Genomic DNA, 27211 nt, shown 5'->3' on the forward strand with positions numbered 1-27211 from the left:
TGGGATCTTTGAAAGTCTATACAAACACAAGGAGCATTTTGAGAATGTGATGACACATAGAATTCCCTTTAAAAGATAATTCCTTTATTTCAAATGCTCAAGTAGTATGGAATAAAAAATTATATTATTGAAAGAATTCTCAAAAGTAGGACATTGAAAAAATTCCACAGCAGAAATATTTTTGGGATGGATCTCTTTCTCCAGTGATAATATGTTGAGTGATCAATTTTCATTTCATTTCCGTTTAAACTTTTACTGAACTTTGAATTAAGCATCAACAGGAACATCAGGGTTAGCCACACCACCTCCCTCAGTTAAAGAACCCAGTGTCTGCTGAAATATTCTCAAGGATTTTACACTAAAGGTGGATATTTTCTTCTGCTCTTTTGCCTTTTCATGCCTAGCCTGGCCTTCCCTTGTCCCTTGTCTGGCAGATATAGCTTATTTTACATCATGTTCTGTGTGACTTGAAAAATCCTCTTTGTTAAACCTAATGGCTAATTCAACAGGGGAAGTCTGAATTTAACCATATTTCAGATATCAAAATGGGTTGAATAAGATTGTATGAATCTGAGCCACTCTTTCTATTATAAGATTGCCAGCACTCTATTGTCTGCCTCAAACAACACATCTACCTGAGATTTAAGCCACTGCCTTCACACCCTTGTGGCCATCACCATGCTCCTCTCCTCAGGCCTCTCTCAGCCCTGGTGGCTTTTGTGGCAACTGAGCATAAAGTAAGTGCTCTGGACTCACTGGTTTGATGACTGGTCTGCTTGGCAATCAGCTGACATTTCTCATAGTACTTTTCATGTTTTGTCCAGTCTTGCACTACACAGGTCATGCTACTTGTCTCCAAATGACAATTGAAATTTTTTTTTTAATTTAAATCAAATTTAGTTAATATGTAGGGTAATAATGGTTTCAGTAGTAGAATTTAGTGTTTCATCACTTATATATAACACCCAGTAGTCACCCCAACAAGTGTCCTCCTTAATGCCCATCACCCATTTAGCCCATCCCTCCACCCACCTCCCCTCCAGCAACCCTCGGTTTGTTCTCTGTATTTAAGAGTCTTTCACTGTTTGCTTTCCTCTCTGTTTTCATCTTAATTTTCCTTCCCTTCCCCTATGTTCATCTGCTTTGTTTCTTAAATTCCACATATGTGTGAAATCATGTATTTATCTTTCTCTGACTGATTTATTTTGCTTAATATAATACGTTCTAGTTCCACCACACTGCAAATGGCAAGATTTCATTCTTTTTGATCACTAAGTAATAACCCATGTGTATATATACCACATCTTCTTTTTCCATTCATCCGTTGATGGACATGTGGGCTGTTTTCACAATTTTGCTATTGTTGATAGTGCTGCTATAAACATTGGGGTGCATGTGCCCTGAGTAACATTCGTACTTTTGACCAGTAGGCATGCCTCCTGACTTGGTATCTGCAGCGCTACTCCCTAAATTATTAATGATTTAGAGATTGCTCTCCACTACTCCTTTCATCTTGTCTCCCTTTCTTTACCTCTAGTTCCCCACTCCTTCTCTCCTGCCCTTTGTTTCCTGTGTCTCCCACCCATCAGTTTCTCCCCCCAATGGAATCAAAATGAAGCACTGAGAGGGAAATTGGGAGGGAATCATTAGCAGGGTCTTTCCCTTCATTTGTTTTGGTTCTCTGAAGCGCCTCACTGTCCTTCTAAGGTCATGACTTAAATAATATTCCCTCCACCAGGATTTTAATTCCAGAAACAAAGCTTGCCTTTTCTTAGCTCATAGTCTAGTATTAGTTTCCAGTTTTGAACACAGGACCTATTCTTTAATTTTCCTGAGACACTAACCAGTAAGCAGCTGATTAAACCAATTGACATATAACTCAGGGTGATGGAAAAGATTGTTTTAATTTAAGTTCTCTCAGATATTTATGCTAATTACATGAAAGGCTGTTTTGAGGTGAATATAATTTCCTTGGAATCCCATGCTGAATATCTATATATCATTGTTTTCCTTGTGTAATGTCTCCTTGAATGCTGATAAAAAGAAATTCAGGTTGGCTGGAGGACTACTTAGGAAGTCATCCAGAGTAATACAGTATTCATGCCCATTAAAACTTGGCATCAAGAACATGTTAAATGAAAGGTATATAGGATTCTGCAGCTTTTTTGTTCTACGTCTTGCCACTCACTTCCTTCCCTGATATTTCTCCACCTGTCGTTTAATACTACAAAGTAATAAAAAAAAACATGCTCAGTCTGAGGCTGGGCCAGTCACAAACCATAAGTTAACTTTCCACCCTTGCTGTAACCTTAGCAGAGTAAGATCAATTGATTGAAATATAACATGACTGAGGTAGCCAAGTGACAACTTCTGTGACATAATTGGACCTACTCTTGATATATCAAGAACTGACAACCTCCATAAGACTCAAGATAGCGTTGGTCTTAAGAGACCTAGCTCAAAGCAACTGTTAGAACTCTGAGAACCCAGAGAGATGGAGGAAGCCACTAGTGGTGACATTTCTAAAGCCCATTTAAAGGGCTCCACTAGAACCAAGTCGATGTCTCTGGTACTGTACTCAGAGCCCTGATGGTCTCTGCAGCTTCATTTCTACTCTCTCCTTTCTCACTTCATCTACACTGAACTACATACAATTAAAGAAAGTAAAATACTCTCACCTTCTGGGTTTAGCATATGCTGCTGCAGTAGTTTCCCTCCTCTTGCCTTGGTTTCAGTTTACCCAAGGTCAACTGTGGCACGGAAGCAGATGATCCTCCTGATGTGTATTGTCAGATGGTCAAGAGTAGCCTAACACTACATCACAACACCTGCATCACTCACCTCCTTTCATCTTATCACGCGGGCATTTCATCATCTCACATTATCATAAGAAGAAGGGTGAGTACAATACAATAAGCTATTTTGAGAAAGAGACCACATTCATGTAATTTTTAATTTCAGCTATTTAATGATTAGCTATTATTGCTTAATCTCTTGCTGTGCCTAATGTATAAATTAAACCTTATCATAGGTATGTATGTGTAGGAAAAACATAGTACATATAGGGTTCAATGATATCTGCTGTTTCAGGTGTCCACTGAGGGTCTTGGAATATATCCACCTTGGATAAGGGGGAACTACTGCACTTCTAATTTATCAGACTAATTCTTACTCATCAGTATGGATGTCATTTCCTCTAGAAAGCCTTGTATGTTCCCTTGAGTTTAAATTTGGTATTCCTTATACCTTCAACCAAATGCCTTATTTTACCGTATCAGAACAATCACACTGTATTAGGGCTGTCCATTGACTTCTCTGCCTTCCTTGCATGTTCTGCCTTTGTCTGCACCAGACCTGAAGGTTAGGACTCTGTCTTGTTAAATGTTATGTTCTGAGAGACTACCATTGTAAGGCTGTTATGAAGAGTAAATGAAACCACTCATCCATTTAGCCATTATTTACTCACTGGCTACTGTGAGCAAGGAACTCCTCTTGGTGTTTGAAATATAACAAGGAACATACTCGTAAACTTTTACAAACTTTATATCTGCTAAAGTATATTCAGCACAGTGTTTGATATTGTATTTAACACTAATAATGATAAATAATTGATAAATGATATAAATAAATAAATGATAAATAAAATATATCGAGTACTTACTATGTACTACATATTTACTCAAGTGTTTTTTCATGTATTATCACTTACAGTAAATCTTACAATCCTTATGGTAAATCTCTTAGCTACTATTATTATTATCCCTACCTAATGGGTGAGGAAAGTAAAGCACAAACATGTTAAGTAACATGCTCACACAGTTACCTAGTTACAGAACCAGAATTCAAACTCAGACAGTTTGACTCTTGCACTTTGGCTCTTGACTTTTTAATTATATTTAGTTAATACTTAATATCCTATTATTAGTATCATTATCATTATTGTCAGGCACTAAATAAATACATTCTAAATAAAAAGAAGCTGGATTAAGAAACCTTTTCCTAATATGTGCCCAATGCTACTTCATGCTTATATAAAGAAGTTGTGGCATTCTGCATGAATAAGTATTCATTTTTTAAACTAATTTTGGCTCATAGAGCTCCATAGTATTTCATCACATGGATTTAATAAAGTTTTTCTTTTTAAAAAATTTTTTAATATAGTTTATTTATTTTTTAGACAGAGAGAGACAGAGAATGAGTGGAGGAGAGGCAGAAAGAGAGAAGGAGACAGAATCTTAAACAGGCTCCAGGCGTTGAGCTGTCAGCACAGAGCCTGATGTAGGGCTCAAACCCACAAACTCTGAGATCATGACCTGAGCCAAAGTGGGAGGCTAAACTGACTGAGCCACCCAGGGGCCCCACAATAAAGTTTTTCTTACCCCAGAAAAAAAGTACACTTCTAAAGACGAGCCATATTGTCAGAAATTGATGATACAGAAGTAGACACCTCATTTAGATACAACTGCAAATCTCCTGAGCAGTCTCAAGTGGATTTTCTCTACATTTCAAAGAAAAGATTGCAGGATGGGATTACAAGTAGCCTATCTGCTTTCCTTCCCTGCCCTCCCTCATTGGTTGTAATTACTTCAAAACCTTAATCAACCTTAGCAGTTTTAAATTTTTGTATTAACTTTTGTGGATTTTCAGAAGATCATCAAGAATGGTTACAGAAGCAAGAAAATGTTTGTTTTCCTCTCTGCCCTCTTGACCAAGCCACTGAATAATAATTGAGTACCTATGATGAGCATCCTTCACAGTGTTCTGTCTCACTGCACTTAGAGAAGTCTAAGCTATAGTGCTGGCCTTCAAGGGGCTGTTAAGTCTAATTGGGAAGATAAGATGTACACAAGAAACAATGAGGGAGAACATCATACACAGCAGATATGTGTGTTCTCAGTTGTGCAGACTCATCTTGAACTCTGTAGGAATTCAGAAGAGAGGAAGATTCATGAAGGCCACAGAAATGAGGAAAGATATTGGGGAGGAGGTGGGAAACTGAGTGGGAAAGCCACAGAAGCGAGGAAAGATATTGGGGAGGAGGTGGGAAACTGAGTTTTGCAGAGTGAACAGGAGTTGTATAAACATAGAAGAAAGGGGAGATTGTGGCATATGGGGAAAGATTTGGCAATGGAATAAATATTTGTAGGATCATAAACACAGTGGTCTGGCTAGAAGAGAAGAAACATTTTGGAGATTGATGAACAACATGTGTCAATGTAGTGAAGGGTATCCTTGAGTAACAAGAAGATGAATAATAAAATATTTAGAGCTAGATGAGTCCTTGGAGAGTATCTGAATTGGGCAATCCCACTGAGAACAAATGATCTATCCCCCAATTTATTATTGGTTTGCAATACTGGGAAAGTCAAGCTCTCTGAAAGATTACCATTAGTTTATTTTTTTTCCCAACATTTTATTTAAATTCAAATTAGTTAACATATAGTATAGTACTGATTTCAGGAGTAGAATCCAGTGGTTCATCACTTACATATAACACCCTGTGTTCATCACAACAAATGCCTTTCTTAATGCCAGTTACCCATTTAGCCCAACCCCCCATCCACTTACCTTCCAGCAAACCTCGGTTTGTTCTCTATAGTTAAGAGTCTCTTGCTTTCCTCTCTGTTTTTATCTTATTTTTCCTTCCCTTCCCATATGTTCATCTGATTTGTTTCTTAAATCACACATATTAGTGAAATCATATAGTATTTGTCTCTGACTTATTTTGCTTAGTATAATACCCTCTATATAATTTTTCCAAATGACAAAATTTCATTCCTTTTAATGGCTGGGTAATATTCAATGATGTGTGTGTGTGTGTGTGTGTGTGTGTGTGTGTATACATACCACGTCTTCTTCATCCATCAATCCATGGACATTTGGGCTTTTTCCAAAATTTGGTTACTGTTGATAATGTTGCTATAAACATTGGGGTGCATGTTCCCCTTTGAATGTCTGTATCGTTTGGATAAATACCTAGCAGTACAATTGCTAGGTTGTAGGATAGTTCTATTTTTAACTTTTTGAGGAAACTCCACGCTGTTTTCCAGAGTAGATTCCATTATTTTAAAACAGTAGGAGAGGTTTTTAAGTTATAAAGCTAACTGCAACTTGGTCTTCTGATGTTATCTCATCACTAAGTTGTATGATCTTGTTAAAGTTGCTTATCTTAGTGGGGCCTCTGTTTCAATATCTGTAAATAGTAGTTGTTGAGCCATTTCATTTCTTTTTTAATAATATAATTTATTGTCAAATTGGATAACATACAGTGTGTAAAGTGTGCTCTTGGTTTTTGGGATACATTCCCATGGTTCGTTGCTTACATACAACACCCAGTGCTCATCCCAACAAGTGACCTCCTTGATGCCTATTACCCATTTCCCCCTCTCCCGACCCCCATCAACCCTCAGTTTCTTCTCTGTATTTAAGAGTCTTTTATAGTTTGCCTCCCTCCCTCTCTGTTTGTAACTACTTTTTCCCCTTCCCTTTGGTTCCCTTTTTCCCCATGATCTTCTGTTAAGTTTCTCAAGATCCACATATGAGTGAAAGCCTATGATATCTGTCTTTCTCTGACTGACTACTTTCATTCAGCATAATATCTTCCAGTTCCATCCACATTGGTGCATCTGATCTCTAATGATGCTTTGAACTCTAAGATTTGTGACTTCATGATTCCTTTTGCATTTTTGCACTTAAAATGGATGTACTGGGATAGGTTTTCAGTCTAAACTCAGTTAATAGCTTGAATTTCTTGGGGCACCTGGGTGGCTTAGTTGGTTAAGTGGCTGGCTCTTGATTTCAGCTCAGGTCATGATCTCACAGTTCATGAGATCAAGCCCCACACCAGGCTCTGTGCTGACAGCATCAGGCCCACTTGGGATTCTCTCCCCCTCTCTCTCTGACCTTCTTTCCCTGCTTGTGTTCTCTCTCTCAACATAAATACACGTTTAAAAAATAGCTTGAAATTCTCTTAAACTGATTGTTCAAAGTAGCATATTGGATGTGTTATGATTTTGTGTGGTCATGAAAAGTAAAATCATAATATCAAAGATTTTGAGGCTAAAATAAGCCTTGCCAGGCATGGGCTGAAATGGAAAACCATGTTCAGTCAGCTCCTACCTTTACATAAATGGAGTGATGTTGTGATGTTGAATAATATATTCTATTTACTGAATGCTTATTTTGTGCTAAGCATTTGACATGTAATATTTATATATTATCTTCTATTTATTACACAAAGCAGAAGTTTGATGACTTTCCCAAAGTAACTTAACTCATCAGTAGCAATGCTGAGATTCATTTCCAGGGATGTCCACGCACAAACCTCTGCATTTTTCACTAGGAAATGTCTTTTTTCTCGGTGAAGGATTAAGGGGCATACATTGCTAAAAGCTAACACAGGTCCTGGTTCCACATGGAACTGGGAAAATTCAAAGTAGGAAAGATGAAAGAATTAGGTCTTTCAGAAATCATTAGGAGTTTGAATTCCCTTTATATTTAGGCCAGAGAGTCAAATACCATGGCTGGAATTTAAAAGTGACTGAACAATCTTATGACTAATAATAGCATTTGTAGTCATGAGGATTGAGACAAAAACGGAGCAAACAGCAAGCTTTAAGGTCAAACACTCAGCACTAAGGGGTTAGCAAAATATTCTTTTTCCTAAGTTCAAATGCCATGCAAAGCAATGCTGAGGACTGACTGCAATTGTGGCTTACATCATTAAGAAGTCTTCTGAGGAAAAGGGTCATGAATTGTCTGGTCTGACAGAAAGGCTACCTACAACATTTTCTATCCGGGTTTCTATTTTTTCCAAAATTGTTGACAAGGTATGCTGATTGAAATTCTACCTAATAATCTTTCTTTGTGTGGCACATTTTCAAGTATGCATATAAAAATTCCACTGTCAGTATTATTCAATGAATCTAGGTATTATCTTCATAGAGGGAATGATTTTGCATTTTGGTTCTAATCATTCTGATGGAATGTTTGTCTTAGAAGTAATTTTTTCCAGTGCAACTCCCTGGGTGCTTATTCAAGATGCTAGTCTGATGGATGAACTTTTGTTGGCTCAAGGAATTCAGATAAACAGGGTGCTCCCAACCAACATGAGAATTGGGAATTCTCAGAGAAGTCTTTTGCATATGTTCATGTGCCAATTGGTTGCAGTTTATAAATCTACTAACAGAACTATCACCCTACTCTTTACCAGTTACTTCTGGCCCGATAGTTACCAACCGATAGATATGGCAGAGTATGGAAACTGAGATGGGGCACACTAGGCTTTAATTTCTATTCAGAAGGGTACCACAGAGTAAGGAGTTTGCTGAGTACAACTTCTTCCATCTTTCGAAGAAAGGGGTTATACTAGTGTAAGGGTCATTACACTAATAAAGGCAATCTAGGAATTGCCCCTAGAGTGAATACATAAGACCTTTTATATTCTGTCTTAGACTACATGAAATATAGAAAGATAGTACACTGGTTCAGAGAAGCAATCTCTGGGAGTCCCTTAGGCTTTGCAAATTGGTCTAGAGAGTAAACATTTCAAGTCCTCACCCAGTGCCACTTTTTACATTCCCACTGACTAATGACTCAATCAAATTGCTTCTTTCAGGGAACAAAGGAGGACTGCAAAATCAGAATGACTGCCTTTGTTGATTCACTCATTTTTTCAGATCCTAAGAAACAGAATTTTCTTTTTGCTGACCATTTATGCAGCCCTGGCCCCAACAAATGTTTGCTTGTTCTGAAATACATGCAGAAAAAAACGGTTGCATCGGAAGGCTTTCATTTCAGATACTAATTGCTGGAAACATAAATAGCCTCTTGGATCTCAAGAAAACACGGAATAAAGTGGAGAAAAGTTAACAGGACTCATTCTCTCTACTTGGTGTAGATTTTTTCATGGAGAGCCATGAAATGGCATTACAACCTCCCCAGTGGCATAATTACAGTACTTCAGAGTAATTCTTGACTCTCTTCTTGCCTCATCTCCCAATCTAAACCATGGTAAGAACTGTCAGCTCTATCTTTAAATACATCACTAATATATTCACCTCTCACTGTCTCTACTAGTAGTCCAAGCCACTATCATTTCTTGTTTGTTTACTCTTAACAGTCTCTTGAATGTTCCGCCTGAGACCATTCTTTTGTCCTCATCCCACCTGACAACTCATTCTCCACCTGGCAGCTGTATTGATTCAGTAAAATGATAAGTCAGATAATATCACTCCTCTACCCTCAAACCTTCCAATGGCGTTTTGATGCACCTGGAATGAAAAACAAACTCCCTTTAGCCGAAAAAGCCCTTATACGAACCTCCAACTCTATCTTATATACTCAATGATGCTCATTTTCCTATAACCACAATGACTTTTTTGCTATTCCTGTACCTCACCAACCTTATTACTGTCCCCAAGAGCTTTGAATTTATAAATTCCTTTGACCTGGAATATTCTTCTTTCAAAATTTTAAATGATCCAGGTCTGAACCCAAATGTCATTGCCTTAAAGGGCATTCCCTGTGTAAGGAGGTTCCTTCTCCCCCACATCATTCTCTATAGCATTCACCTATTTATTCTTGATGGCATTTGTCATCTGAAAATGTTTTGCTTATTTAATTGTTTTCTTATTTATCATCTGTCTACTAGACTATGTGCTACTTTAAAGAACAAACTTTGTCCTGTTCTTTGTTGTACTCCCAGAGGCTAAAATCATTCCTTAAATATTTGTTGAATGAATGAATGGATTTGTTGAATCCGTGGATGGATGGAGAAATGAATGATGGACAGATGGATGGAAATAGATCCTTGGGACTATGGCCAACAAACATAAAGCGAGCTGCTCACAGGTGGTCAGTAGAATCCAGAAGTGTGTTTAAGTTGTAATAGCCCCAGAACAAAGGTCAGTTCCTCAGCTAGATTCCATTTCATCATTACGTCTGTGGAAACTTTGGGAAGTACTAGATACCTACACCAAGAGCTCCATGAGTCATATGTTTCCTTGAGAATCTGAAAACATTATGAGATTGGCTTTAGAAAGTGCTTCCTTTTAGCCAGCTGGTCTTAATGCTTATACTTTACTTTCATAGTGAAGGGTGCCCATGGGGAAAATAGAATGTTGTGATGTTGAGATGGGTCAAGTTTTAGGAAGTCAAGTAGAGCACTAAGTCAAAAACAGATGGTCTGGATACAAAAAGGAATAGAACTACTTGTATTACAGCCACAATTGTGTGGTGGAGGTCTCTGGTCCACTAGTCATAAATACATGTGTTTTTAGACACGATGAGAGAGAGATATGTCAAGGGCTCTCATTTAAAATGTGAAAGTCTGAATTTGTCATTCAAACACGTCTATGGTTGGACTCCCAGTTGGATGTGTTTTCCATTTGCTAGATTCTAAGTGTTAACCTGGAGAGACGTCCAGACTGCCTTTTCTCCTCCCTCCCATCAAAGACACAAACTCTTGGCATTCTGTTTTTATACAGGAACCAGATTAAGTAAAACAGCATCTCTCCATAAGACAAATCCTCTGGTGGCCAGACTGGAGCAACCTGTCCTCCTGTGGAACTACACACTCTGTATTTGAATAGAACACTGTTAACATTTCTTTTAATTGTATTTTCTCCACAAATCTATTCCAAGAGCCTGTAATACTCTTAAAAGGTAAGCCAAGGAATTATGGTGGCAACTAATTCAAACAATACTACTACTCCTTGAGAGAAGGATTAAACAGGGCCCCTAGGCAGCTGTCTGACAGGGTACTTAGCTCTCTAGAGGTTGCCCAGTACCCAGGATCAACGACTGAAAGAATACTTTAGAGAGAAGGTACTGAAGGTCTTGACTAACTCAGGACCCAAGTAGCCTTGCTGTAAGCGTTTACTGCTTTCTTTCATAAAAACTTGTGGATTCTGTTCCTGAGGGAGCATCTGGCATTTAGCAAGCTCCTGGGATAGAAGAAAAAAAAAAAGAAGAAGAAGAGAAGAAATGTGTCTGTTCTAATTCCATCCTAAAGCTTAAACAGGCTGCACGTGGGGGTGTGAGGAGACTTTGAGTCTTGGAAGGTGGGAGGGATCACTCTTGGTTAAGTTCAATGTATTTCATGATGTTCATTCTGGCCCTATCCTTGCTGTTTGTGTTAACTTGGGCAAGTTAATTGAGTTTCTCTGTTCCTCAGTTTTCGCATCTGCAACATGGGTACAGTAACAAGTAACTCTCAAGGATGTAATCAGAACTCGGAAATAATGTTTGCAAAGCACATGGCAGAGGCCTGGCACAAAACAAGGACTCTATAAATGTTAACTGCTATTATCAGAGTTTTTATTTCTATTTCCTCCCTTGCTCTGGTTGGACAAGCTGTTCTCAGTATTGCTACGAATTTTTTTCTCAACATCTGAGACACAAAGGCATCCCAGAGCCTCTTTTTGGGGTGACTGGTGGTCCCAGTTTGCCTGGTACTGAGAGGTTCCTATGGACACCAGACCTTCAGTGCCCAAACCAGGAGAAAACAGGCAAACTGGGCTGGGCAGTCACTCTACTTTTGGAAAGGTCCCATGCCAGATTGCCAGTTCTGTGAGGTCTTCGTTAGGCTAGGCAATCCTTCAAGAAATAGTCACTTCTGATGGTCTTTGAAATCTACCTTGTTTCTGGAAAATCTTTAGATCTTTTCCCTTACATCATCTCTGCAGACATGGGGCAAAAGACAGTGCTGTGTTTCACATGCCAAGGGAAAGCGGGGTTCTCTAGGCATCTTCAGTGGCTTGTTTTTCAATTCAGGGCTTATAAATCACGGGTCCGGACATCCGGCAGGCTGGGAGGTGGACCATGGAAAGGAATCAGGATAAACTGAAATGACTTCTGCCATTGGCTTGGCCAGTACACCTTGCCAAGAGGTTTTTCCCTCAATTTTAAACAGATCAGTGTTATAAAGGGAAATGTACTCCATATGTTGCTCATGACTTTTCTCTCAATTCACAAAAATGCCATCTTCTTAGAGAGGTAGAGTTTCCAGGAATTGTTTGGAATCTTTTTCCTCAAAGAAAGTACCACTCCAATAGTCACAAATGACTCAGTTTTTCTTCATGGTTCTTGGTGGGGATAGTAAAATCTGATTTTGCTTTCTCCCCCAAATGGCCCTAAGAGCATTCTCTCCAAACCTTTTAAAATCTCTTATTCCAAAGTATAACTTTGTCCCCTTCCAAAGAGTACAGATTTTTCCCTCATGTTCATTTTCAAGTTACCTGAATTTAATAGAGGTCAACAAAAACCAGACAGGCTCAAGTATTTTTATTAGTGGAAAAAGAAGTCACAAACCAAGAACGTTACTTCTATGTATTGATACCATCAAATATTGTTTTTGTTAAAATTTTTAAAGCCAGCCTTAGTTTAGAGGCATAAATCATTATTAGATAAATAGATATGTAGAAAATATTATCCCTATTTTGCTTATTTTTTCCTCTAAAAATATTCTCACAAAACCAATGAACATAGAATCAGGGGCGGGGGAGGGGAGAGGCAAACCAGAAAACAGACTATTAATTATATAAAACAAACTGACTGGAGGGGTGGCAGGTGGACGAATGGGATAAAGAGGTGATGGGGATTAAGGAGTATACTTGTGATGAGCAGTGGGTGATGTATTGAAGTATTAAGTCACTATATTGTATACCTGAAACTAATATTACACTGTATGTTAACTAACTGGAATTTAAATAAAAACTTGAAAAAAGGAACTATTCTCCTTAGCTTAATCTTAAAGTTCTTTCTAGCCCATGTTCTTTCCATTTACTTTGAAAGTAAAATTTACCTGTTTTTCCATGAGCCCATCAGGACTCTAAGCCCTGATGTGGTTCAGTTTGTCAGTAGTCTGAGGACCAGACAGGCCTGAAATACTTTGCCATTTATCAATAAGGGGCCCCACCCCCACCTCCCCCAGGTATTAGGTCACCTCTATTTGTTTGTCTGGTGAGAACTGGCTTCCTTTTCCAAGACTGGAAGCCAGATTGGTTCATCACCAGAATAGGAACCTGGAACTGACATTGGTTTTGCAGATGTGCAAAAAAATCCCAGGAGTTTTGAAAAAAAGAAAGAAAGGGGAAAGGGTTTTGAGAAGACAAGACAAAGGGTTTTTAGAGGTCTAAAAACAAAACAATTAATCATATGGTGACTATTACACTTGTTTCTATTAAGGTGACTCACTTTCTCTGCATTTTTAGACTAAAATTCCATTCCATTTTTATGCAACTACTGAATGACTATCACAATTCTTTTCTTTGTGTCTTTCTCTTTTATTGTTGTTTCTCAAAGTCAAAAAGAAGAGTTTCAAATTGTCTTCCTAATCCTGAACCAGAAAAGGAAGTGATTTCATGTGTGAGATAATGAAGTGAAAAAGCAGTGTTCAATCACTCAGAGATTTGCAATTAGAAAAAATAAAGTCTAGAAAAGATTCTTAGAATTGTCATAATAAATTGCCTGGGCAAACAAAGTTTCTCAGGATCCTTCCTTCACCATTTCTGATTTGAGGCCAGGTTTGCCTTTTTTAGTACCTAGACAGAATTCCAAAATGGAATGGAATGGAATTTTGGAATTCTATAAGTGAGTCCTTGGAGTGTGGCCAGAAATCATAAAATAAAATACTGTATTTTTTTTCCTACTTCACATTTCCCCAGTTCATCAAAAAATTATGACTCAGCAGCAGAAGTGTCCCGAGTCTTTAACAGTGCAGGCAGCAGGGGCCCTGGACTCATATAGCCAGGATGTTAACTTTAGTACTTTCTATTTGTGTGAATGTGGGCTTAGCATTTCTAATTCACCTATAAAATAAGAATAATTATAATATTAATAATGATAATAATAATATGTTTGCTCAGTACAAGCATTATTAAGTCAGCAGACTGGTTGTTCCTTCCTGACAATAACTACCAAGTGGATTAACCTCTTGGAATGTCAGTGAAAACCTCTTCCTCTATGGTTGCATTTTTTCAATTTTGGCTCGTTCAGTGTGTTTTTTGGAATTTTGTTTATGGGGCACTGGAAACAGCTTAGTTTGACAATGTCCCTTTTATTTGGACATAACTGGCATTTAAAAAATAGTAAAGCCTGTGGTACTTGGAGAATATATGGAAATAACAGAGCTGGTTTATTTTCTATGTACTGTAGCTTTCCATTTGTCACCACTTGCTCCTCCTCCATGGATGCCATATTTCTTGTGGGTCGGGTAAGGAGAGAGAATTGCAAAGTATCTTGGTTGGGGTCTAGGACATAACCCAGATTCATAGATGACAGTGCTTTGCTCCAGGACTCCTTGGTCATCTCTCTCTAGTCTAACATATGACCCAGTATTTCTGGGGTATGACATTTTTAGTGAGTTAAATAGCCAGGCAATCCTCATGCCAGTGAAGGGATCTGAGTGTGTGATTAAAACAAATTTCCTTGAGTATCATTGTAGTTCTCTAATTGGATTTTGATTTTAAAAAATGCTTTTTTTAAAGCTTTGTCTTTGAATACCTTTCAAAAGACATTACAAGAAAAGGCTCATCTTCTGGACAAAAATTACTTTTTAATCACCAGATTATACCCCTGTTGCTATTCAGAACATAAGTGGTGATCACACAGGTCAAATAGAAAGGATATGAGGTCAATTCAATACAGAGAGACACGTGATCACTCTGTGGGTTCTGGTGTCTGACTAAATAGTTCATATCATGCTTTATGACTTTTTGTTAAAAATTGAAGTAGATTAATTCCTGAAATTGAGGATTACATAAAAAACAGTTCTAAGACATTGATTTGCTTCAATTTAGCTCAACAAATATTTATTGAGCATCTATTATAAGCTACAAAGTGACAAGGTCTTAAAATTCAGCAATGTCCCCTGTCCTGATGGAGCTTACAGTCTAATATAAAATAAAGATGCTAAACAAGTCAATTTCTAGTAAGATAAGGGAGTAGATAAGAACTATTGGAGGGTAGAGCATAGGAATTCACTCAGCATAGAGCAGAGATTCTTAAACTGTCACATACATATGAATCTCCTTGCAATTATTAGAGATTTGTTTTCTGGGCCTTGGTCATTCTGATGTAGCGGTCCATGGGCCACACTTTGGGAACACTGGCAAAGTGGCTCAGGAAAAGCTGCCTTGAGAACTGAAGCTCAACTAAGACCCAAAGGATGAAAAAGAGTGGTCTCAAACTGGTGATTGGAGAAGAGCTATCTAGTCAAACAGGAGCAAAAACAAATGTGTTAGAGATGGGGAAGAGGGACACAGAATGATGGGCTTCCTTCCTGGAGGACCCTAAACCCAGTGTGCCCAGTTCCATTGCTTCCAGGTGTTAGTCTGAGGGAAATAACATTTTTGTAGGGTTGCCTTCTTAGGTGAGCACTTGGAAAGCAAGGCCTAGATTTTCAGGCAATACTTTCTAACACCAAAATGGAAAAGAAAGAAAGAAAGAAAGAAAGAAAGAAAGAAAGAAAGAACAAAAGAAAAAAAAGAAAAGAGGGAGAAAGGGAAGGAAAGTATGCACCCCAGGTCTAATTTCACCCTCAGACATTCCCACCACTGGAAGTGGAGTGGTTGGAAATGCCTTCATAAGCAGAATTTGGTGGTATAATTAGAAAATTATCTCTTCCTAGAACATTCTGTGAAATTCTGCCGTGAGGTGTCAACAGGTCTTTGTGGGGCTCTCTCCAGCAGAGATCGACTGACATGTAAAATATAGCAGAGTTCCAAAAAAGCCACTGTAAAATCACAAGTATGTAGAAGGAGTTTGGTGTGTTTGCCAATATGGTTTTTCCAAAAAAGAAAAATTCTGCAGAGATCAAAGAAGGGTGGAAGTAGTGGGTTCTAGCCTCAAGAGGAAGGTTTTATCATCAGAATAATTCAGGCTGGTGAGTTTCTGGCAAGGTAAGTCTTTGGGCCAAGAGAGAGAAGTGAATATCCTAAGTTTCTGATGTGAGGCAAGAGGAATGGAGACCCAGTGATGAAGGAGAAATGAGGAATTAGGCATAGCCACTTATCCTGAGTTATGTCCCTGACCACAGACTGTCTTGAGGCCTCTGGCGTCTTTTTCAGTTTCCAATTCTAGAACAGAACTTGCTCAGTGCTTCCTCAGATGCCTTCTCACCACATATCACCAGCAACCATATCTATGAGAAGAATGTTGGGGATGCTATATGGGCAGCACAGAGAATACTCCAGGATTTCTCTTAATCTTCCTTGCCCCCCTTTATATAAATGGAGGGGGAAATTGGGAGGCTAATCCAAGGAGAAAGGAAGTCAAAAGTGGTAGTCCCAGGAATGTGTGCTAAAGCGTGAAGGCTGAAAAGTGGATTTTGGAGTTCACAGATGGGAGAGCAGCTCTGGAGTGAGACCCTTAGGGTTGCAATCCTGACTGCATCTCTTACCAGCTATGTGATTTGTGGAGACAGCCTAACCTCTCTGTGCTTCAGTTTCTATATCTACAATACATGCAATAGTATCCACCTTACAGGGTTATTGGGAAGATTAAGTGAATGAATGTAAAGCTATTAGAGCAGTATCTGCATATAGTGAGTGCTTAATAGATGCTTACTATAATTTTATTAAACATATATACATTGATGTAGATTAGCAGGCATTTAATTTAATTATGTTTTTATTTATTTTATATTTTTCTTTCTTTCTCTCTATTTTAGAGAGAGAGAGAGAGCGTAAGCAGGAAACAGGGGCAGAGAGAGAGAAAGAGAGAATCTTAAGCAGGCTCCACATTGAGTGTAGACCCTGACATGGGGCTCAATCCAATGACCCTCGGATCATAACCTAAGCTGAAATCAAGAGTCAGATGCTAAGCTGACTGAGCCACCCAGATGCCCCTATTTTATATTTTTCTTACTTGATGGCACTTTCTCCAAATTTATCTCTCAGAATAGTACCCTAAGTTAGTCAGGGCCTGGGCTGCATCATGTAGATCAGAGTCTGACTTTCCTACACCCGTGTCTAATGCATCAGGACCAAAATAAAATGGAAGCAAGGGATAGTGCAGTGACTTCTTCCTGAACACACACGCAAGGCTTGTCGGGGAGGCAGTTATGCACTTGCCCTCCATAAGAAATAATAGGTCATTACAGGATGGATAAGGAGGATAATGTTCAGCTCACTGAAGTTTTGAAGGTTTTTCGTTTGACCTGTAATATGAAGAGGAAGATGTTCCTCTGTTGCATGTGAAATTGAACTAATACTTGAGGGCTTGAGGGCTTGGTTACTCCGTCCAGACTGGTGTTTTGTAACCCTTCTCCACAGACCAGCACAGCTCTACCCCTTCGTGTCAGCAATGGTGTGAGCAGAGGGTTCGTGTGTGTGTATATGTGTGTGTGTGTGAATTTTCATAATGATCATGTTTCCTTTTTACACATGGTCTGTTAGAAAGATCTGGGCCCAATAGGTGGCCCACCTCTCACAGCTGTACAGCCTGTCATGATGCACATTCAGTGTACCTTCTTTCTTCATACTCTGTTTTACTCTTCTACCTTTAGTTCCTCTTTGACCCATCTTCACATATCTGTAATCTATGTATTCTTACTACATTGTCTACATCATTATAAGCTGACCCAAAGAACAAGGAAAATCAAACATTTAAAAACCACATATTCTGTCAAGATGATGTGGTTTTTCCATACGATGGAATACTACATGGCAATGAGAAAGAATGAAATTTGGCCATTTGTAGCAACGTGGATAGAACTCGAGGGTGTTGTGCTGAGCGAAATAAGTCAGGCAGAGAAAGACAGATACCATATATTTTCACTTATAAGTGGAACAGGAGAAACTTAACAGGGGACCATGGAGGAGGAGAAGGGGAAAAAATAGATGGGGGGAGGGAGGCAAACCATGACTCTTGAATACTGAGAACAAACTGAGGGCTTATAGGGATGGGAGAGAGGGGAAGGGGAGTGATGGACATGGAATAGGGCACTTGTGGGGATGAGTACTGGATGTTATATGGAAACCAACTTGACAATAAACTATGAAAAGAAGAAAAAATAAAATAAAATAAAAACCACATATTCTGTAAATCAATCCAAGGCATTGATCACTCAGTGAGATTGGTACAGATCCAGGCAACTCCCTTACATACATTTCATTCTCTTTCTTGACACTTTATTTTTTTCCTATTATTTATTTATTTATATATTTTTTCCTATAATTATGTTTTCTTACTTCAATTAATTTTTTCAAATTTAGATTCAAGTTAGTGTAATAATGGTTTCAGGATTAAAATTTAATGATTCATCACTTACATATAACATGCAGTGTTCATCATCACAACAAGTGCCCTTCTTAATGCCCATCACTCCATTTAGCCCATCCCTCCTTCCCATCTCGCCTTCAGCTACCCTTAGTTTGTTCTCTATAGTTAAGAATATCTTATCATTTGCCTATATATGAGAATGTCCCTTTTGCAGTGCTTCCACGAAAGCCCAGATGTTACTCATGAATAGCCAAGTTTATATACCTTTCATAAGTAGTCACTGAATCTACTATTGCAGACATGTAAAGGTCAGGTCTGAGTTAATTTAGAAATGACATGAAAATATGAACATTTAGGTGACTGAACTGATGTAACTTGTGTTCTATTGAGAAGGCTACTGACAAGCTCCAAACTGAACTGTCCTAACCAGCCAAGGGGTCAGAACTGTTCAAGATCAAACAGAAAGGTCATTTGGTAAGAACACAAGGCCATCAGTCTGAAAATATGCTTAGCGTTTTGTAATCCTAATTCTGGAATTCTTCCCAGAGTTCAGCAATTTTTCCTCTATATTTCCTTGGGAGAATAATCATATCAAGTATGGTTGAGCACCTTATGTTTTAGAAAACGACCCTGAACTTGCAACTCTCATTAGCTGGGTTCTAACTAAGGAGAAACAAAAAAGAAGAAGAAAGAGAAGGAGAAGGAAGAGAAGAAGGAGAAGGAGAAGGAAGAGAAGAAGGAGAAGGAGAAGGAAGAGAAGAAGGAGAAGAAGGAGAAGAAGAAGAAGGAAGAAGAAGAAGAAGAAGGAAGAAGAAGAAGAAGAAGGAAGAAGAAGAAGAAGGAGGAGGAGGAGGAGGAGGAAGAGGAAGAAGAAGAAGAAGAAGAAGAAGAAGAAGAAGAGAGGAAACCACTTGGGAAACAAAGCTAGTTTTCACTGAGAAAAATTTCCTTGTTCTAAATAAGATTATGCCAGGAAAATAGAAGACCTGAACTGGAGATTAACATCTTTTCTGATGTTTCTGTCAAGAGTTCATGCTGTCCATGTTTTTCCAGTTTGCAACTGCAAACACAAATGTCTGTGGGTTTCATTTTGGGGGGGGGGTTATAGAGAGGACAAACTAGGTTGCCCTTTGCTCTTCTGCAGTATGTATATAGCCTACATATTTTTCCTGATCTAACAATAATTTACTTACCTGTCAGTTCACTGTAGTTATTATTAAGAACCACAAAATTTGGACTTTTTCCTAAAATGACTAAGATGTTTGTAAAAATATAGAAAGAGATACAAAAACATAATGTGTACTGTAAAAAGATATATTGACATTTTGAAACAAGTATTTAGTTATCATAATGTTTGTTCTATACTGGAAAGATATCAAAATTGGGTAAAGTGAATAAATAAAAATTATTCATCTTTTACTTTGTTTATTATGCCCCTAAAAGGATTATATCTGAGGGAGGAGTTTATTCACCCATGCAAATAAGAATGAAGTCCCCCCTACTTCTTTAAAAAAAGTGAACTTTTGACTTCTTCCAGTTTTGAAACATAAACCATGTTCTTTATGTGCAGACTGTTTTATAAATCAAATGTTCTGTCTTGTATTATAGTTTTCTCAACCCCCACTGTGATAGATCTCTCTCTTGGGAACTTAAAAAAATGCTGTCGCATGAGCTTTTCCCAGCATGCAAATAATTCAAACACAAGGAAAGGGAGAGAAATAAATAAAATAAAGTGGTGTGTACCCTTCTTCTGGACTTTCATACTATATTTACATTAAGGAGCAAGCATCATGCAAATTCTAATACAGAAAAAAATATAAAGAACTCTATTTACTACTGAGAAGAGTTCCCAAAGGTGTAAATCAGTAGTTGGGAATTCAGAACATAGATTGCCTATAGAAATGATGGAGGTTGGGCTCCAATCTGGTTCTCAGAGGCACACTTAATTCACAACAGAGGCTCCATAAATTTGTTAAGTGAATACATAAACTCTCACAGTGAGTTACTACATTAGAGCTAACTGAGTATTATAATGGGAAATGAGGTTTGGGAATCAAATAACTCTATCATTAGCTTATTTTGTGGGGGCCAGGAGCAGAATAATATATAAAATTGTCATATGTTTCCTAGGTATAGGGTCATGCCTGCAAATCTGAAAGAGAACCCCCGACATGGCTTGCTGGGCAACTTTCCCACCATTTAATATCTTCTTTCCCAAACTCCTGATGTCTAGTACCTACCATCTTGCTCTCCTAAGTTGCCTCCTGGGTACCTTGCCTCAGACCGTCATGGATACCTATTTATGGTATCCATGTTCAAAACTGCCTGGCTCAGTCTTTCTTCTCTCAAGTCAATCAAAACTCCTGCTCTATCAGTGGAGGGGCCCTCTGACTGTAAGTGGAGGGAAGTCCCTTCACACTCCTAGAAGTGTACGTAAGTAATTTACAAGATTCAGGAGGGCAGTGCAGAAGTGTAATAATGTAATGTAAAATGACCCAGGCTGTTCATAGTCTGGAGAGTCTGGAAAGAGTGGAAGTTATCTGACTGGAAGGAAGAAGTGAATGTTTCGGTCAGAGCTGCTTGGAACCCGAAGAGCAGAAGCAGCTGCCCTACATATTCAGCATTGTTATTAACTACTATCTTTGCATTTCCCCCACCTTTGGATATATGATATATAAACCTTGTCAGGTTGTAAATTCCCTGAGTGTAAAGAAACCCTATGTGTAGTACTTGTTCAGCTTCCCCTTCAAAGTGTAAAGGCATTCAACAGAGTCTCTTTGAGATGAACTGGGTTTTGGGTTATCTGGTGAGATGCATTTAATTGCCTTGGCAATGTCTAAAAAGTGAGAAAAACCCACCATGCTTGAAGTACAATCTTTATTTCATAATTATTTACGTATATGTCACCTAATTATTTAACATAATTATTTATGTAAAAAAGATAGCTTTTTACTAATATTATGAATTCTAATTTTGAGAGATATAAAATTCTGGCATATCATAGAAGGAGCTATTTTAGTTATGTTTCTTTGTGTTAAAAAAGATTTAATGAAGATAACTTTCTCTTCAAACTTTTGACAATCAAGTGTTTAATCTTCAAAAGAATTATAGGGGAGGGGTGGCTGGGTAGCTCAGTGGGTTAAGCAGTCAACTTTTGATTTTGGCTCAGGTCACAATCTCACAGTTCATGGGACCAAGCCTCGCGTCTAGCCCTGTGCTGACAGCAGCAGTCTTCTTGAGATTCTCTCTCCTTCTCTCTCTGCTTCGCCCCCTCATATACACACGTGTGTGCTCTCTCTCTGAAAATAAATAAACATTAAAACAAAATGCCCTTTTAAAAATAAATTTAAAAATCAAAGGGGAGACTTGAAATGGTTATAATACAAATTTTGTGAAGAATTTATTTATAAGTTTTAAATAATTGGAGAAATCTGAGTTATCTGGGAATGAAGGCTGAGAATCACTTGTGAGTAATATCAACAGAATGATCACTAAAAAGGAATTTCAGCCCTTTCTGTGTTTCCCTTAATTTTGCACCGTGCAGGCAAAGACATGTACAAGGTTCCCTTCTACTCTTGCAGTTGAAAGTTTAGGTACCTGCTACAAAATTATTATTAGGTTCTGCTAATAACACCCATATTCCTGACTTGTAATAGACTTTTTTAATGAAAAAACAATGTGACACAGGCATGTATTTCTGACTCATTGCTTAGAAAGTGCAATACAGTCCATGAAATAATGGAGGTGGAATGAAGAAAAATGAAGCTTTTTCTCTCAATTAGGACTACCCCTCATGGTCTCCATCCAATGACATTTGCATAAAATTTCCCTGCCTCAGCCTTTGACATCTTTCTTGTTAGGTGGTAGAGTGTAGAGATTAAAAGCATGACCTTTAGAGCCAGGTTTCCTGGGCTGTTATCCTGGTTCTGCTATTTATAATCTGTGTGTCTTCCCTCAGTTTTGTCTGTGCAAAATGGGAAAGAGTATGTATCTCATAACTCATGATACTTAGCGAGTTAGTACAAACATCTTTCCTTGGATCTTTAAAGTTTAATCTAAACAGAGTAGCCAGAGTGAGTCTTTTAAAACATGATTCAGATCCTATCTCACTTCTATTCAACACTCCCACAGAAATCCCATCTCTGCTAGTGTGTAAAAGCCCAAAGTCCTGATGATTGGTTTTTAAGCATCTTCTTGGACCTTCCTGGCTTCAGCTTCTACCATTCTTCCCTTGGATACTAAACTCTAGTCTCACTGGCTTTCTTGCTGTTCTTCAAACACACCAAGCAAATGTTCAGGGCATTGGTTCTTGCTGTTCCCTCTGCTTGAAACACTCTTCCTAGAAGTATTCATAGCTTCTTGACTTATTTCCTTTAGATCTTTCCTCAAATCTGACCCTTGCAGTGAGGTCTTCCTTGACTATGTCTATAAAAAAGCAATTTCAGGTTCTGGTTTCTGAGTTCATTTCCTCCAGACACACTGAGTCTACAGTTATATATGGAACAATCTTCTCTTAAAAAACCTAAAGCAGGCTGAGTGACAACTACATCTTGGGCAAATGATAAGAAACCACATCAAAGCAGGTAGAACAGTTTGGGACACAATCTTGCCATAAAACCCATTCCCACCATAGTGACCCAAAACTGAGAGGGAATGGAAAGCCTGGAGCTCCTCCCTGAGGAGTAAAGGGTTTAAACTCCACATTGGGTACCCCAACTTTTAAGACATGCATTTGAGAGCTGAGTCCCCAAAATATCTAATTTTACTTTATTTTGTTTTATTTTATTATTTTATTTTTACTTAATTTTATTATCATTTTAATTCTAGCATTATGAACATAGAGTGTTATATTAGGTGTACAATATAGTGATTCAGTAATTCTTATACATTTCTCAATGCTCATTATGATAAGTGTACTTTTAATCCCCTTCACCTATTTTACCCCAAAACATTTAATTTTGAAAAACAATGGGGTAGATGTGCCAAGACCTACAAAGTGTTAGCAATCTGGAAGACAGGTCTTAAAGGGCGCTGTGTGCTCAGACTCACCTGACCCCAAAAATAGCAAATTGCACCCAGAGATAAAGTGAAGGTGGCTCACCTGCTTATGATTAAAGCCTTGGCCTGACCGGCAGCCATCTATTTAATATACACATCTAGAAGCCTGCTGGAATATTCTGTCAAGATAGAGACTGGTTGGTGGGCACCATGTTTTCATTTCCCTTTGCCACACTCCAAATTACCAGTATCTCTTGGAAGAGAGCCTTTACATGTGTGTGGTATACTGATTTTTGCAATTGCTGCCCAGTGGATGCCTCTTGATTTCTTAGCTCTGGAGGCCAGGAGAGCTTGTGATCCTGGTCATGTGGAACTGTCATAATCTGTGTCACCCAGAAAGGAGCTCATAACCCAGTTTGGTATGCTGAGTTTTGTGACTGCTGCCAGGGGACACTTCTATATTGCCTGGCTCTGGGGGCCAGTGGGGCTTATGCTCATGTGCCCCACAGGACTATAACCAATGGAGGAAGAGTTCTTAAACAGTTATTACCCTTCTAGGGCACAGCAGGAGGCAACAGGTCTGGGACCTTAGTCTTTCTGTGCAGGAGGCCTATTAGCTAATTATAATGACTGTGGCCTGAGGGCCAGTCTCCTAATTAAACACACACAGAGGGGCTGACTGCAGTCCTTACCAAAGACCTTGGAGGGTGAGTGATAGCTTAGTGCTCACTCTCTACCATGCTCCAAAGCACCACTGTCTCCTGGAGGGAGCTTTACATGCATCTGGTACCTGTTTTTTTTTTTTTTTTTTTTTTTTTTTGTGGCTGATACCTAGAGGATGCCCCTTAATCACATGGTTCTGGTGACCAGAGGGCTTGTGTTCCTAGGTCCCAAAAGACTGTGGCAATCAGAGGGACTCTTCTTGGCAGGGCAGAGTGCCACCTCCAGGGCACTGCACAGATCGTGGACTGATGCACACCTTCCAGTCTTTCTGTGAAGGAGGTGACTTTGTCTTGGGGCTTTGGACTGAGAGGCAGGCTTCAGATGTGGCACACATTTAGTAGAGCTACTTTTAAGAAATGTAGGCTGTGTTGGGGCGCCTGGGTGGCTTAGTTGGTTAAGCGTCATGACTTTTGCTTAGGTCATGATCTCGCGGTTTGTGGGTTAGAGCCCCGAGTCGGGCTCTGTGCTGACTGCCAGCTCAGAGCATGGAGCCTGTTTCCGAGTCTGTGACTCCCTCTCTCTCTGACCCTCCCCTGCTCACGCTGTCTCCCTCTCTCTCTCCTAGAAATAAATAAAACATTTAAAAAAAAATTAAAAAAAAAAAAAAAGAAATGTAGGCTGTGTGGGGCACCTGGGTGGCTCAGTCGGTTAAGCATCCAACTTCAGCTCAGGTCATGATCTCACGGTTCATGGGTTTGAGCCCCATGTCGGGCTCTGTGCTGACAGCTAGCTCAGAGCCTGGATGGAGCCTGTTTCAGTTTCTGTGCCTCCCTCGCTCTCTGACCCTCCCCTTCTCACTCTGCCTCTCTCTCTCTCAAAAATAAATAAATTTTAAAAAATAATAAAAAAAAAGAAATGTAGGCTGTGGATGCCACCTTGACACTCTCCCTCTGCTTTGCTCTAGCTCTCCAGTATCTCCTATAAAGGAGCCTTTACACTCACCTAGACTCCCAATATTTGTGGCTATTGCCCACAGAACACCTCCAGATTGTCTGGCTCTGGTGGCCAGCAGGGCTTATGCTTGCAGCCACTTATAACTGTATATATTTGCATACTTTAAAGTTGCTTCCAGGTCTGGCTTCCAGTCAGCCTGAACCTAGGTGCTGAGACCTTCACCTTTAAGACCTTTAAGGTTGTGGCACATTCTCAACCACTAGCAACTATTAAAAATATATTAGGTTGCTTAAACAAGTACAAAGGTTTGAGAAATGACCAAGGGCTGGAGCAGGGCTGAATGAAAGGTTCATCTCCTACATGAAGTCACTCCTTCAAGACTGGGAGAAGTCACTGTTTCATCTACTGTATAAAAAACACAACAGAGCAGTAAGCACAATGAAGAAACAGGAATATGTTCCAAGTGAAATAACAAGATAAAACTTCAGAAAGAAATCTTAATGAAATGGAGATAAGTAGTTTATCCAATAAAGAATTTAAACTAATGGGCACAAAGATGAACACAGAACTGGGGAAAAGAATGGATGAGTATGGTAAGAACTTCAACAAAGAGCTGGAAGACATAAGAAAATACCAAACAGAAGTCACAGAATGAAAGAACACAATAACTGAATTGAAAATTACGCTAGAGGGGTTAAACTGCAGCTTAGGCAAAACAAAAGAAAAATTAGTGAACTGAAAGACAGGGCAGTAGAACTTAATTAGAGCAGCAAAGAGAAAAAAAAGTAAAGATATATTAAGGGAGTTATGGGATAGCATAAAATAGACTGACATTGGCATTATAGGACTCTCAGAAGGAGAAGAGAGAGGAGTAGGAATCTTGTTTGAAAAAATAATGGCTGAAACTGTCTAACTTGGGGAAGGAAATAGACATCCAGATCCAGAAATCCTGTTAGTGTTTCACACCAAGGAGACCCACACCAAGAGACATTATAATTAAAACGTCAAAAGTTAAAGAAAAGGAGGGAAACTTAAAAGCAGCAAGAAAATAAACTTGTTACATACAACAGAATTCCCAGAAGATGATCAGCATTTATTTGGCAGAAACTTTGTAGGCTTCAAAGGGGTGGTACAATATGTTCAAAGTGCTAGAAGAAAAAACTTCCAACCAACAATATGCTACCTGGCAAAGTTTACATTCAGAATTACAGGAAAGAGACTTTTCCAGACAAACAAAAGCTAAAGGAGTTTATCACCACTAAACTGGCCTTACAAGAAATATGATAGGAGAGAGCGCTAATTGGTAAGAAGAATACATATGAAAGAGTAAATCTCACTGAAAAAGTGAATATACTTAAAAGTAAAATTACTTATGAAACTAGTGTGAAGGTTAAAAGACAAAAATAGTAAAAATTACTATGACTATAATAATTAATTTAAAAATGCACAAGATAAAAAGATGTCAATGTGACAACATAAACATAAAACATGAGGTGGGGAGTGTAAAAATACTGAATCACAGAATGGGATCAAACTTATGTGGTTATCAACTTAAAATAGATTTTTATAAGCTTATATATATAAGTTGTTATATATAAGCTTCATGATAACCATAAAGTGGAAACCTGGGGCGCCTGAGTGGCTCAGTCGGTTAAGCATCTGACTTCGGCTCAGGTCATGATCTCACAGTTTGTGGATTCGAGCCCCGCGTCGGGCTCTGTGCTGACTGCCAGCTCAGAGCCTGGAGCCTGTCTTCAGATTCTGTATCTCCCTCTCTCTCTGACCCTCCCCTGATCACACTATCTCTATCTCTATCTCTATCTCTCTCTCAAAAATAAATAAAACATTTAAAAAATTTAAAAAAAGAAAAAAGAAAACCTATAGCAAACGCATAGAAAAGAAAGAGAAAGGAATACAAATTATCAAACCACAAAGTAAAAAAAGCAAAAGAAGAAAGGAATAGTAGAATTGCAAAAACAGCCAGGAAATAATTAACAAAATGGCAGTAAGCACATACCTATCAATAATTACTTTTTTTTTAATTTTTTTTTTTTTATTTCTAGGAGATAGAGAGACAACGTGAGCAGGGGAGGGTCAGAGAAAGAGGGAGATACAGACTCTGAAACAGGCTCCAGGACCGAGCTGGCAGTCAGCACAGACTCCGAAGCGGGGCTCGAACCCACGAACCGCGAGATCATGACCTAAGCGAAAGTCGGATGCTTAACCGACTAAGTCATCCAGGCGCCCCATATCAATAATTACTTTTAACGTCAATGGAATAAATCCTCTAATCACAAGACATACAGTAGATGAGTGGGTTAAAAAAACCGAGACCCATCTAAATGCTGCCCAGAAGAAACACACTTTAGAT

General features: G+C 38.7%; 1 protein-coding gene across 1 annotated transcript in view; it reads right to left on the reverse strand.

Annotated features, from left to right (window-relative positions):
* The window catches only part of COL8A1 (collagen type VIII alpha 1 chain), a 69812-nt gene extending 67083 nt beyond the window's left edge, over window positions 1-2729 (reverse strand). The window contains exon 1 of the mRNA XM_039251952.1: window positions 2679-2729. The gene's annotated coding sequence lies outside the window, so the exon portion shown is untranslated. The remainder of the gene's footprint in view (window positions 1-2678) is intronic.
* Between the last annotated feature and the right edge of the window lie 24482 nt (window positions 2730-27211).

The sequence above is a fragment of the Hyaena hyaena genome, unplaced genomic scaffold (genome assembly GCF_003009895.1).
Source record: "Hyaena hyaena isolate Hyena2069 unplaced genomic scaffold, ASM300989v1 scaffold_407, whole genome shotgun sequence".
NCBI classification, from domain to species: Eukaryota; Metazoa; Chordata; class Mammalia; order Carnivora; family Hyaenidae; genus Hyaena; species Hyaena hyaena.